This window comes from Acinonyx jubatus, chromosome E4 (genome assembly GCF_027475565.1).
Source record: "Acinonyx jubatus isolate Ajub_Pintada_27869175 chromosome E4, VMU_Ajub_asm_v1.0, whole genome shotgun sequence".
Lineage (NCBI taxonomy): Eukaryota > Metazoa > Chordata > Mammalia > Carnivora > Felidae > Acinonyx > Acinonyx jubatus.
Window position 1 is genome coordinate 54,705,721 of NC_069395.1, and position 13,770 is coordinate 54,719,490.

At 47.4% G+C, this 13,770-nt stretch overlaps 1 protein-coding gene across 1 annotated transcript in view; it reads left to right on the forward strand.

Moving 5' to 3' along the window:
* Positions 1-3,345: 3,345 nt before the first annotated feature.
* The window catches only part of VAMP4 (vesicle associated membrane protein 4), a 47,729-nt gene continuing 37,304 nt past the window's right edge, over positions 3,346-13,770 (forward strand). Inside the window, exons 1-3 of the mRNA XM_015062271.3 lie at positions 3,346-3,745; positions 7,488-7,703; positions 10,260-10,391. The gene's annotated coding sequence lies outside the window, so the exon portion shown is untranslated. The remainder of the gene's footprint in view (positions 3,746-7,487; positions 7,704-10,259; positions 10,392-13,770) is intronic.

Below are 13,770 nucleotides of genomic sequence, written 5' to 3' on the forward strand. Positions count from 1 at the left end.
TCTTATTTTCTCAAATGTGAAAAACAAACTCATTTGCAAACACTTCCAGTGTGAAATTGTTTCCAGGATTATATGTGTCACTCCCTAGACACCAAGGAGAGATTCCCTTTAAATAGTTTTATGCCCTACTCGTGAAGCATTTTCATTACTTGGGCCACTAAGTCCAACTGGATACCTCTGCCAGAATTTGAGAAGGGTATGAGCCCTGGGATAGGCGTGCAGGGTGGGGATACTGGCTTCTACCCAGTCATGGCTAGCACGATGACCTCTAAATTCCTCTCAAGCAATAGTTCTCCACATGACCTCCTTGCTCCTTCCCTGTTCCTTTGTCTAGGCAATTTCCCCAGTCATCCAGAGGCCAATGTGGAAGCCATTTTCAGTCCTCAGGTCTTATGCCCCCTCTATAGGATCAGACATCAAATGCTTCAGTCATTCCCGAGAACATCTTTTGTATTAGTTCTTTCTAACTGTCATGACCCCAGTTCTCCGCTGGCATCTTCTGGCCTGACAGCTTTAATCTAAATGCTCAAAGTGGGAGACTTCTCAAAACCTGCTGCTCACCTCAGTTCCCAGTTTTGTCTTCTGCTGCATGCACACACTGTATCCTTCTGTCCAACCACACATGTCCTCCCATGGGTGTGCTCTGTACTACTTTCCTGTTATGACTGTGCAAGTTACCAAAACTTAGGAGCCTAAACGGTACAAATTGATTATCTCCCAGTTCTAGGGGTCAGAAGCCTGATGGGGTCTTACCGGACTAAAATCAAGGTGTCTCCAGGGCTGAGTTCCTTCCGGAGGCTCTAAGGGAGAATTGCCTTGACTTTTCCGGCTCCCATAGGCTGGAAGGCCCTCTCTTTGGCTCACAGCCCCTCCTCCATCTCAAAGCCAGCAATGCTGCACCAATCCTTCTCATGCCTGGTCTCGCTTTTCCATGTTCAGGGACTCTTGTGATTCCACTGGGCACACCTGGATAATTCAGGCTGGTCTCACTATTTTTTTTTTAAGTTTATTTATTCGTTTTTAGAGAGAGAGAGCGTGCGCACATGTGGCAGAGAGAGGTAGGGACAGAGAGAATCTCAAGAAAGCTCTGCACCATCAGCACCACCAGCATGGAGCCTGATGCTGGGCTCAAACCCACAAACTGTGAGATCACGACCTGAGCTGAAATAAAGAGTAGGAAGCTTATCCGACTGAGCCACCCAGGGTGTCCCTATTTTAATGTCAGATGACAAGTAACCTTTTTTTTTTTTTAATGTTTATTTATTTTTGAGACAGAGAGAGACAGAGCATGAATGGGGGAGGGGCAGAGAGAGAGGGAGACACAGAATCGGAAGCAGGCTCCAGGCTCTGAGCCATCAGCCCAGAGCCTGACGCGGGGCTCAAACTCACGAACCGTGAGATCGTGACCTGAGCTGAAGTCGGACGCTCAACCGACTGAGCCACCCAGGCGCCCCAGATGACAAGTACCTTAATTCCCCTTTCCATGTAGACTATCTTATTCACAAGTTCTGGGAATTGGACATAGATGTCTTCCGGGGAATGTTATTCTGCCTCCCACATGCTCTATCCCATCCTCTGTCCCCCACATTATCAGAACTGCTTTTAATTATCTATGCCTCATTTCCCAATTTTTCCAGCAACAATCAATTGAAGATGGTATCAAAAAACCTCATGTTTAAGTGAAATAAGACTACAAACTGCACCAACATCATTAAAATGCAAATCCTTAGACCTCATTAGACCTGATGAATCAGAAACTGTGGGGTTGAGGCTCAGCAATCTGATTTAATGTCCTCCAGGTGATTCTGAGGCATGGCAAAGTTTGAGAACTACCCCTACCAAAGTTTAAGCCCACTTTAACAAATTAACAGTCTGCTTGTCTGCGGTGTCAAATGCGGTATCTCTTGGCCTCCAAATACGGGGCCATGTTCAGGTGGAAGCCAGTGGCTTGGGAGGTGAATGAATTCACCTGAGCCAAACTAAGGAGATGCGAGTTTATGGAATACACCGCAGGGGGGCGTCGCAGGACAGTAGCGAAGAAGCAATTTGCAAGGAGGCATTGGTAGGAAGCTGCTTTTAAGGAGGGAAAGTGAGGAGGTATGATGACATATGGAATTTTCCCTTCTTTGGTAAGTGTGCCTAGTTGTAAGTAACCCATTGGTCAGTTAAAGCCTATGGATATTTCGGGGTGGGTTGCCTCATGGGCCGGTTTGTATTCAGCCAGGTGGTCACCATGGCCTTTTCTGCATTCCATTGCTCAAGTCTGTTTGCCTAAAAGCGACCTCTACATTGGCCACCTATGCTAGTAAGGTCTAGAATAGCCCGGGCTATAGATGCTCATTCCAAGCCTATCTCCCTTGCTCAGTCTGTTTCCCCCGCAATTTACAGCGTTGTTAAAAGCTCAGCGATGCACACATTTGGCACCAGTGCCCTTACAGGAACACCCTTAGGACATTAGGATAAGATGAGCATCAGAAAGTAAAGTTTATTCATTAAACACACTAAGTAGGCGGTAGCAACTACTGATAGATGACATCAGAACGACAGCCTAAGAAGGCTGTTTCTCAAAAGGAGGGTTACATTTTGCATACCGTGCTTTCGGGGGAGTACAGGGTGAGCCGGCACCTCTCAATACATACTTGTTACTCTTCTGAATTTTCAGGTCATTACATTAGTAGTGGGATCGTGCATTTTGGTGCAGAAAAAGTACCGCCAAGTGCCAATTTTCTCCAAATTAAACCTCAATGACACAAGTAAAGTCGTTAAACTAAGGGAGGGCGGGGCGGGAGATGCAGCAGATAACCTGGATGGGACTACTTTCTTTTGTCAAGGTCGGGCTCTACTCTTTCCTTCCCTCACTCCCTCTAAGCTCCTGGGGCCTCCTCTTTCGGTTTTTTTTTTTTTCCGGGGCCTCCTCGGTCAGGCGGCTCGGCCCTTCAACATCAGAAGTGGCCACCGGGCCGGCTCGGAGAGAAGGCGAACACACAGTACGGAACGCGCGCGCTCTCAGAGTCGGCGGAGTAGCCGGGACCCAGGAAGGCTGCCCCCGCGCGGCGCTCGGACGCAAATCCGCCGCCGAGGCCCCGACACTGCCTCCACCCGGCCTCACGCCCGCGGCCCCGCCCCCTGCTGCCGCGCGCAGATAAACGCTGGGCGACTGCGGCGCTGCCGCAGGCGTGCGGCGTGCAACTCGCAGCCAATGAGGTGCCAGGAACCAAAAGCAGTGACCAATGAGACGCTGGGAGGGCCCGGGTGGCCGACCAATCGCGACGCTGCGCACCCGGATGTGCTTGCCAGTTCTGAAGCCCATCTGTGGGCAAGTGTGAGGGGCTCCGCACGTGGGGCTGGGGCTGGGGCTGGGGCTGGGGCTGGCAGCCGGCAGGAGGGCTGAGCGTGGGTTTGGTTCAGTGTGTCGTGCGTGCGGGTGGCGTGTAAGCGTCGTCTCCTTGGGGTTTGAGCGGGGGAGAAATCAATGTGGTTATTAGTCGTGGAAAGAATTCCACCGAGGGTGCCGGGACCAGCGTGCGTGGAAGTCCATCCGATGGTACCTCACAGGGACTAGGAGAGACGAGCCTGGTCGGACAGTGAGAATATGAACCTCTTACCTAAGAGCTCCAAGGAGTTTGGCTCCGTGGACTATTGGGAGAAGTTCTTCCAGCAGCGAGGAAAGAAAGCTTTCGAGTGGTACGGAACCTACCTGGAACTGTGCGGCGTGCTGCACAAATACATCAAACCCAGGGAGAAGGTACGCGCGGCCTGGCGGTCCTGAGTGTGTGCTCGGGAACGTGGCAGATGATAACTTTACTCCTGGTGGATAGAGACAGGCGTGAGGGCCCTAATTGGGCCCATGTTTTGAGGCTTCTCCGCGTCATTCCGGCCCAAAGTAGGCAATTTAAAAATGTTCTTGTAAAGGCTTTCGGATAACAGACATGCGGCGCCCAGCTCACCGCTGAACTAATAGCCTCATTGGGACAGTGACTTCGTTAGTTGGGCAACCTAGGTATGGCCTCCTAGAGAGACCCTGTGCTTTTCTGTCACCGTCCATCCGTGTAGAGCAGACAGTACTTGTGGCTTTACTGACACAGGAATCTGTTAGCCAAATCGTTGTTGTGGGCACACTGAATTTCAGGCACTGTGCTCAGCCCATAAGCAACAAGAGCAGCAAGGCGTAAACCTTGGGCACGTTCCGGAAGTGACAAGTGGTAAATGCAACGACGGGGTGGATAGAAATGGAATTGTACTGGAGGTAGGAAAAAAGGAAGGGAGCAAACTAACCTTCGTGGAGGATGTGCCAGACATGCTGGGTACTGCGCGTGTGTGTGTGTGTGTGTGTGTGTGTGTGTGTGTGTGTCTGTCTGTTCAGGAGTTGAATTCTCATAATAAACTCTGTCAGGTTCATTCATTGTAGGATATGGAAACTGAGGCTCTGAGATCCAATTTCTTGCCCAAGGTCATACATGTAGTGTGTGGTCACATGGGAGTTTAAACTCAGGCCCATCTAGTCCCAGCGTATGCACTTCTCACCAAACTTTTCCAGAGATGGTGACATTGGGACAGAGTTTTGAAGGATCAGTGGGCTTCAAGAGGCTGATCACCGTGGCCCTTCACCGAGGTCAGCAGTACGAAGGCATGGACAGCATCCAGGCCGAGCTGTCAGCCAGAGTCCTGGAGCTGGCCCCTGCCGGGATGCCCACCCAGCAGCAGGTAAACAGAGCTTCGGCAGCAGCATACACGGATCTCTAGACAAGTCGTATTAGCAGCCAGGAAGGCGGAGGGTGTCTTGGAAGGAGCTAGGACCAGTGTCTGTGCCCCTGTCTATTCCTGGAGGGCATGTCAACAGCTGCGAGCTAAGTGGGCAGAGCTTATGTTCTCTTGCCCCGGGCAGTGAGAGGAAGGTGAGCGGTGGCTTTTCTTGAGACCATTGAGACCCAGGGTAGCATCTGTGTGTGTGGGGCCTCGAGACTCCTCATAGATGGCACGGAGGAAATGCTGTCCACCTTGCAGGCTCCAGCTCTTTCTACTGTGGATTGTACAGACTGTGTTTCTCTTTTCCCTCTTTGTGTAGGCCTTGACCACTCCTTGACCATTTTGCTTTTTAGAATCATCGAGTGTAGAATGGAAAAGAGCCAAAACAGCTCAGGTTCTTTTTTAGGACATTACCTTTGCTGGCCTGGTATTTTACTGGTAAGGAAACTGAAAGTTTTTGCCAAAAGAGTGATGTGTTGTCCATTGACACTGTCTGTCTTGTTCCATCCTGTCCAGAAGGGTAGTTGACAGGTGACTTTTTTGTAGGCACTTTATAGTAAGGAATTTATCCTTCCTGATAGGAAAGCCAAGGTGCCAGGAGGCTCTTTGCAGTAGTGACAGATCTGAAAAGATGAACCTAGACCCCTGGTTCTCACCTGTGCTTCTGCTCACTAGGCTGACTTGTGTTTACAGATGAATGTGTGTTTGATTCTTCCTGGCAGACTTTGCTGAGACTTTGCTGTTGGTCCATCAGAGATGCAGATCCTGTAGGGAAGTTCATTTGTGACCTTCTCTCCAGGACCTGCATCTCTGCGATATAAGGGGTCCCTGGTGATTGGTAAATACTCTTGAAAGTCTTTACAAAGAAATGGATGTGAGGGATGCCTGGCTGGCTCAGTGGAATGTGCGGCTCGTGATACCAGGTTTGTGGTTGAAGCCCTACTTTGGGTGTAGGGATTAGTTAAAAATAAAGTCTTTAAAAAAAAGAAATAGATGTGAAGATTGGGAAGGGAAATGGAAAAGTCTATGGGGAAAATGTATTTTTCTCCTAATTTTTTCTCCTGTTTAGAAAAATGAGAAAAAAGATGAGAATAATTGGGGGGAGAAATCTGTCCACACTTGGAATGGTTGCTTTCCCTCTGGATATGTTATTTTTTTCCCTGTTCCGATTCCTTCTTCATAGTTATAGTCCCCTCCTGCGTATTACCTCTAGCTTTTAAGGAAAGTCCTTTTAGGAATTGAGAAATTCATGTTTTTCTTAGGGAGAACCAGTTGCATTTCACTAATGGTTTGGGGGATCTTTATATGTTCATCTCATTTTCAGAAAAAGTGAATTAAACGTTTTGTGATCTATGGAACGGCCCCAGGAGGTTCTTTAATAGCATGGCAAATCTTTGACGTTTTTGCTGGCCAGAACCCTGGTATCGGGACCCTCAGTTAGAAAAGGATTATAGTTTCTCATATGCCACTGCCTCCGACAGTAGGGACGTGTAAGATTACAGACGTCATCAGCGTCAACTGTCTTGTGGTCTAAGAACAGTGAGTACAGACCAGCAAAGGCACATACATTCTTACCTTTCTTCTTTCCAACCATCTTCTAAGTTCATAAGTGTCCAGTTACTTTCCCCTCGAATTGTAATCTGGAAAAGGCTGCATGTGTTGATGTCTAAATTTTTTTTGTTCGTTTATTTAAAAAGGCGATGAAATATATTCAATGAGATAGGTGAAGTACACGGATTTTAAGTATTTCAGTTTGGTGAGTGTTTGCATATGTATCTACTCCTGTAACCAGGTAGAACACTTAAGAATCATGACTCCAGAAATACCTTTGCACTAGGAGAATTTCTGGCTTTCGGTAATGCATTATTTGAGCACCTGATGCAATTCTTTCTTGAATTTTTACTTAAACAACAACAAAAAAAACCTTACTGTGGGTAGTATAATCATAGCTGTACTACTAGTAACAGGTTTGGATCTGACCACAGTAGCAAAAATGTTCATGTTCCTGTCTAGATTGTCACTGTCTTCACCCAGAGTCCTGAGTATATCTTATTGAAACACCCTGTACTTTTGGCCCGTCTTGGTGTTGATGTGTGTCCCTAGAGTGTAAGTTCTTATGTTTAATCCTCAGACGTTAATCTATGTTCAACGTCTCCTTTTAGTGATTCTTTCTTGTTTCTTGCCTACTTCTATCCCCCTGTGTTTTCTGTGGTTTCTCTGTACTTAGGACTAGGATGTGGGCCTTTGTTTTCCTGTGATTTCTGGAACTTGGATTTATTGCCCTCACTTGGTTGATGTGTCTGAGAGAGCAATTGTGGCCTTTGAGTTGAAAGCTGGGCAGTGAGCATTGCATCTACACTGCCTTGTGATCATGAGCAAGATGTTGGCTGTTGTCCCTCTCAATTCCTAGGGGGGAACCTAATAATGCTCATGGTGGGGACTCTTGGTATGATGTCAGCTGAGTGCCTTGGGACTTTAAGGGTCCCCAAAGAACCATGTACTGGTTCCTCTTCTGGATCTAGTAAAGGAAGGATTGTGAGGCCAGGGTTGAATTTTCAGATGTAGATGTCAGATTGGCTCCTGCGTTTTTGGGATGAGACGGAGAAGCTAGGCCTTTAAATCTTGTATCCTCTGGGCAGAGCCAGTGATCCGACTCCCCCTTCCCTCTTTACTCTCCCCGAGGCTGGTACAAAACTGTTCGTGAGAAGATAGTAAAATGATGCTTTCTTCCTTTATTGCAGAGACCCCACTGGCATTGTTGGTGGTAGGCCTGGGCGGGGGCAGCCTCCCCCTGTTTGTCCACGATCATTTCCCGAAGTCCTGCATTGATGCCGTGGAGATCGACCCCTCCATGTTGGAAGTGGCCACCCAATGGTTTGGCTTCTCCCAGAGCGACCGGATGAAGGTCCACATTGCAGATGGCCTGGACTATATCACCAGCCTGGCAGGAAGAGAAGGTACTGCAATTGGAGAATTTGGAGGGATGTTGAGGGAAGAGTAATCCAAGCTTGGCAGACCTGCAAGGGCTTCTAGAATTCCTCTGTGAGAGAGCAGCGTTAGGATCGTCCCAGTCTTTCACCTGTTCATTTCTTCATTCATTGGTTGACATATTGATTCAGTAAATATAGAGTGCTAGCCATATGCTCAATACTGTGCTAGGAGAACTCACTTCTGGGGCGCCTGGGTGGCTTAGTTGGTTAAGCGTCTGACTCTTGATTTCGGCTCAGGTCATGATGTCATGGTTGTGAGATCGAGCCCGACATTGAGCTCTACGCCAGGCGTGGAGCTTACTTAAGATTCTCTATCTCCCTCTCTCCCTCCCCTACTCTCTCTCTCTCTTGCCCTAATAAATAAATGAATAATAAAAACAACAACAGTGAAAAACCCCACACCGTTTCTGCCCTTGTGGCACTAACAGATCAGTGGGCTTCTCCTGATTGTCTTCTGACCCTGTGTCCTTGCCACTTCCTGACCTTCCCATGGAACCTAACGTCTGTAGTCAGGTGAATAGAAGGGGGAAAGGATTTGGGGTGTGTGTCAGGAGGTGTTTTGTAAATCTTTCAGCTGGAGGTGAAGCCAGAGATAGCGTTCGTGTAGCCCGGTGACTGTAAACCTGCGGGGCGCTGGGCAGTGGCTGCAGACGGGTGTTAGGTGGTTGTAACCACCGGGTAGGGCTGCTCCGGGCAGCGCGTGAGTAGAGCCTGAAGATGCTGCTAAACATCCTGCAGTGCCCGGGACGGCCACCCACGACAAAGAATCGTCTGGCCCCAGATGGCAGTCATGCTGAGGATGTGAAACCCTGATAGAGATGCCACTCGGCGGGGATTCTGATGGAGTGAAGGCTCCATTTTGCTCTAATGATTCGTATCCCAGACGGAGGACAAAAGGCATGTTAATGTTCTGCAGTGGCTCCTCCAGTCCTTCTGCCACTTTACACGTAGGCTCCCGTGACTGGTGCTTTCCGGAGTGTGTGTCCCTCAGGGAGAAGTCAGTCAAGCTGGTCCAGGCTTAAGGGAACCTGGGGAGCTTAGGCCACCCACCCTTCCTGGTCTGCCCGTTCCATACCTGATACTCTGGCTCTCGCTGGATTAGAGTAGCTCCCAGGAGGGTGTGGCAAATCAGGATGCCGGGGGTGAGTCCTTTGGTGCTGGGTGGACAGATGGTGCGTTCACGGTCATTGCAAACTGAACTGAACTATATCAGAGTTTCACAGGTGACCTGTCTGAGTCTGGGGCCAGTGTGGGGGCCCAGGCCCAACCTAGCCAATACATGGGAAACACTTAAAACCGTGCTAGGCTCCTGGCAGGCACTTCGTGCGTGATGTGTTGCCATTGTGACTGCCTGTCGGTCAGTGTTGAACAGCCTGGCGATCATGTCTAACAGCCACCTTCCAGATTGTTGGAGGGCTCAGTGCTACAATTGGGGGCAGTGGTGTCCTTGGACTTTGATGAGGCAACATGTTCTGCTAAGAAACCAAAATGAGATCTGTGCTGTGGATACTAACTGGCTTGTAGGAGTCCTAAGTCAAGATTTATTAATTAATGAATAATCATTATCATAGTCTCAAAGTTTGCTAAAAGTCAGTAGCATTGCAGACTTACCCCTTGTAAAAGACATTCCCATCATACAAAGGAGTGCATCTGGTTCATAATCAGGTCTTTCTCACCCATTTAGCAAATCTATCTTTCCTGAGTCAGCTGTTGTTCAATTAACTAGAAAGGATATACCAACTTTAATTTGAGAACGTGTTTGTCCTGCAGACATTTGCTGGGTCAGTCCCTAAAGGCTTAGGCAGCTGCTTTGCCTAGATCAATGGTTCTCAACTCTGCCTGTATTTAGAATTACCTGGCAGTTTAAGAAAAATACCAGAAGCTTCCCATCTCCCCTCCCCATCTGTTCCTTCCTCGTCCAGTGTTTTTGACTCATTTTATTAGGAACGGAGCCCAGGTTTCTAAGTGTTTAGAACATTCCCAGTCTCTAATGTTCTGCTACGTCAAAATACTGGTACAAATGGACCCTTCATCAAGTAGTAATCAAGCTAGAGGACACCATTAATGTGTTTGGAAGTCTTTTGAAAGTGCCTCTTTTTTAATGTTTATTTTTGACAGAGAGAGAGAGAGAAAGAGACAGGGTGCGAGCAGGGGAGGGACAGAGAGAGAGGGAGACACAGAATCTGAAGCAGGCTCCAAGACGCAGGGCTTGAACCCACAAACCATGAGATCATGACCTGAGCCGAAGTCAGATGCTTAACTGAGCCATCCAGGCGCCCCTGGAAAGTGCTTTCAAATGTGGAAGAAGATGAGATGAATGCCCTGTCTCTCAGGTGGGGTGCTCACAGGAGAACCCTGACTGACAAGGACTCCCCTGACAGTGACATCAGTGCCCTTACAGGCGAACCACAGCCTCCACGTCATCCTAACTGAGCCGCTTGCGGCCCCCACAGGTCACAGGGGAGATGCGGTGTCAGCGTGTAAGTGGTGTGAGGCAGAGCCTTGTTTGCTTCTCTTTCCCAGTGCGGCCCCACTACAGCGTCATCATGTTTGACGTAGACAGTAAGGACCCAACACTGGGGATGAGTGGTCCGCCGCCGGCTTTTGTGGACCGGCCTTTCCTGCAGAAGGTCAAAAGCATCTTGACTCCTGAAGGTAGGAAGACAAAGGTTAGGGAGGGAGGAGGGGTGGGTCCTTTAAATTTGTTTTTCTTTTCAAATGAAAAATGCTAATGTCAGAAGTGTGTAGCTTGATGAATTTTCCTAAATTGAATACACCCACTCTTGGGCACCAAACACGGAACATTTCCAGAAGTCCAGAAAGTCCTCTTTCGTCCTTCCAGTAACTCATCCTCCTCTCAGGGATAACAACTATCCTAACTTAAGCCAGCACAGCTTAGTTTTGCCCATTTTTGGTTTTTGTATAAATGGAATCTTACAGAATATATTCTTTGATTTCTTTCATTAACATGATGTTTGTGAGAATCACCCATCGTGTCGTGTTTAAGTTGTACCTTATATTGCTGTGCAGTGTCATTGTGTGGCCGTACCACATTCATTTCTCCATTCTGCTGTGGGTATTGGATTGTTTCCTTTTGGGGGCTTTTATAAGTAGTCCCTGCCCTGGTGTGAAGCCCAGATTCCTCTACCTCTGCCCCCAGGAGGAACCTGCACGTTTGGGAAGGTTTATGTTTGCCAGGAGCATGAGGCACATGCCTCCCCACCCCTCAGAGCCTGCACTGGCGACCTGGCCTCTCCAGACACTGGGCCTGGTCCAGGTCCATGTCCCTTCTGCCTTGGCTGTGGATGGCTGGGGCGCAGTGTGCACCCAGGTTGCTTGCGGAAGGCAGTTTGGGCCCTCCAGGCCTGGGGAGTTTAGGGTGGTCTCAGACCACCTGCCAAGCCTGCAGCCCCAAGAGAGCCCACCAGCCACCACAAATCTTTCTCGGGGAGCTGCTCTCAACAGGCAGCAGTCAGTCTACCATTGGACTGGCCGCCAATGGGGGCCGCTTGGGGCTTACCAGTAATCAGGTCTCCAGGGGTCTCTTGTTGAACACTGCCCCAGGCAGCGGCCCTGAAGTCTAGACGTCCTCTAGCTTTCCCTTTAGGTGAGTGTGCACACTGGAGTAGGCTGCATCTGGGATTTATCCACATACCTGTGGCCGGGACAGCCTGCTCCCCTGTCGCCTCTCCAGATAGTTGCCCTCCTCCTGGCTTCTGGCTGCCCGTGCACAGCCACCTGCTGAGCCTCGTGAGCACAGGGATCCCAGCCCAAAAAGGCCTTCTGAGACAGCAGCTGGAAATGGAGGGCAGACAGCCCAATTTGGGGTTAGCTGCCTGACGGCATTACTGGCTTCTCCACCACCCAGTGGTGCCACATGTGTCCCACTATTCACAATAGCTAAGAGGTGAAGCAGCCCAAATATCCACCGATGGGCAAATGCATGAAAAAATGTTCTATTTACATACAGTAGAATACTAATCATCCTTTAAAGTGAATGAAATCTTGACAGATGCTACAACATGGATAATGTTTGAGGATGTTGTGCTAAGTGAAATAAGCCAGTCACAAAAAGACAAGTACTATAGGATTCCACTTGAGTGGGGTATCTGAAGTAGTCAGATTCTTAGAAACAGAAAGTAGAACTGTCATTGCCAAGGTTTTGAGAGAGAGGGAAGTGGGGAGTTGGTCAGTGGCCATAGAGTTTTAGTTTTACTTAGAGTTTTAGAGCTCTGTTGTAATGTGGCTATTGCTAACACTACTGAACTGTACACTTTAAAATGGTTAAGAGGGGGGCCCTGGGTGGCTCAGTCAACCAGTTAAGTGTCCAACTCTTGATTTCAGCTCAGGTCATGATTTCAGGGTTCATGGGATAGAACTCCATGTTGGGCTCTACACTGACTGCGCGGAGCCTGCTTAAGATTCACTCTTTCCCTCTCTCTCTGCCCATTCCCCCCACCCCAAATATAAATAAACATAAAAAAGTGGTTAAGAGGGACAGCACCTGGCTGGCTCATTCAGTAGAACATGCGACTCTTGATCTCAGGGTCATGAGCTTGAGCCCCATGTTGGGCATAGAGCTTACTTAAAAAAACTTTTTTTAAAAATCAGGAAATTAAATACACATATGCATACACACATGTACTAAACTTTCCTGCCTAAGAGCCTTTGTTCTTGCTGCTTTTTGCATGACTGATTCCTTCTCATATTTCTGGTTTCAGCCTAAATGTTACCCCCCCCACCCCACCCCGGAAAAATCCCCCCTGACAGCCCTATCTTTTGAAATAGCTACTTGTTTGTTCTTTTCAAAACATTTATCACAACATATAATTTATTTCTGCCTTTCTTTCCTGCTATACTATAAAGTCTGAAGACAGCAGCTGTGCTTACATTTAAGGCACACAACTTAATTTAGTAGGAGATATACAATAAACGTCCAGTATACTTTTTGTGAGTGAACAAATGAGTCTGTAGAAGCTGGGAATAATAACATGGGATTGCCGTGAGAATCAGATGCAGTAACATATTGGCAGAGGGCCTGGCACATACCTCTAGTTTCTAGGGACAGACATTTTTATTGTCCCAGATGACCTTTCAAGTCTGATCTAACTCCAGGCTTCTCAGGGATGGTACAGGACCCTGGGCAAGGCAAGTATGTGCATGTTAGTAAGCAGAACCCATGTATTCTAGTCAGTAAGAGCAACCTTACCAAAAAGTAGGATTTTTCGTGCCTGGGACAAACAGGTACAAAAGTAGTTGTTTGTTTTTTGCTCAGAACTCACGATATCCTTAGGGCCATCCATGCCTTATGGGAGAGGGTGGAATACTTAAAACAGGAGTTCTGAATCTGGGGACCCTTGAGGACCCATGAATAGAATTCAGAGGGTCTGTGGACTTCGATGGGGAAAAAATTATATCTTTATTTCCACTATCCTCTAATAAATTTAGCATTTCCTTCAACTATAGACGGAGACCCCTCTCCACAAAAGTAAACCTTGTCATTAGTACTAGCTGTACCTGTGATTTTATTACCAATTGGAACCACTAAGATTTTTGTATCACATTACAATCATAGATATCTTGCAATATACTCATATGTGGAATTAAGGTACAAAACAGATGAACAAAAGAGAAGGCAAGCAAAAATGATATAAAAACAGAGAAGGAGACAAACCACAAGAGACTCTTAAATACAGAGAACAAACTGAAGGTTGTTGTCAGGGTGTTGGGTGGGGGGTTGCGTACTTGTTGGGATGAGCACTGGGTGTTATATGTAAGTGATGAATCACTAAATTCTGTTCCTGAAATCATTACTACGCTATATGTTAACTAACTTGGATTTAAATTAAAAAATAATAAATTACTTAAAAAACAAAAATAGATATCTTGAAATATTGTTTATGCTCGTTAGTAATTCAAAATCATGGTAGATGTTGAGTATGACACTAGATTTTGTGGTTTAAGGAGTTAATAAAGCACATACCTTAGTGTATCAGAAATTTTACTTTTAAAATATTTTATAGCATTATAAATT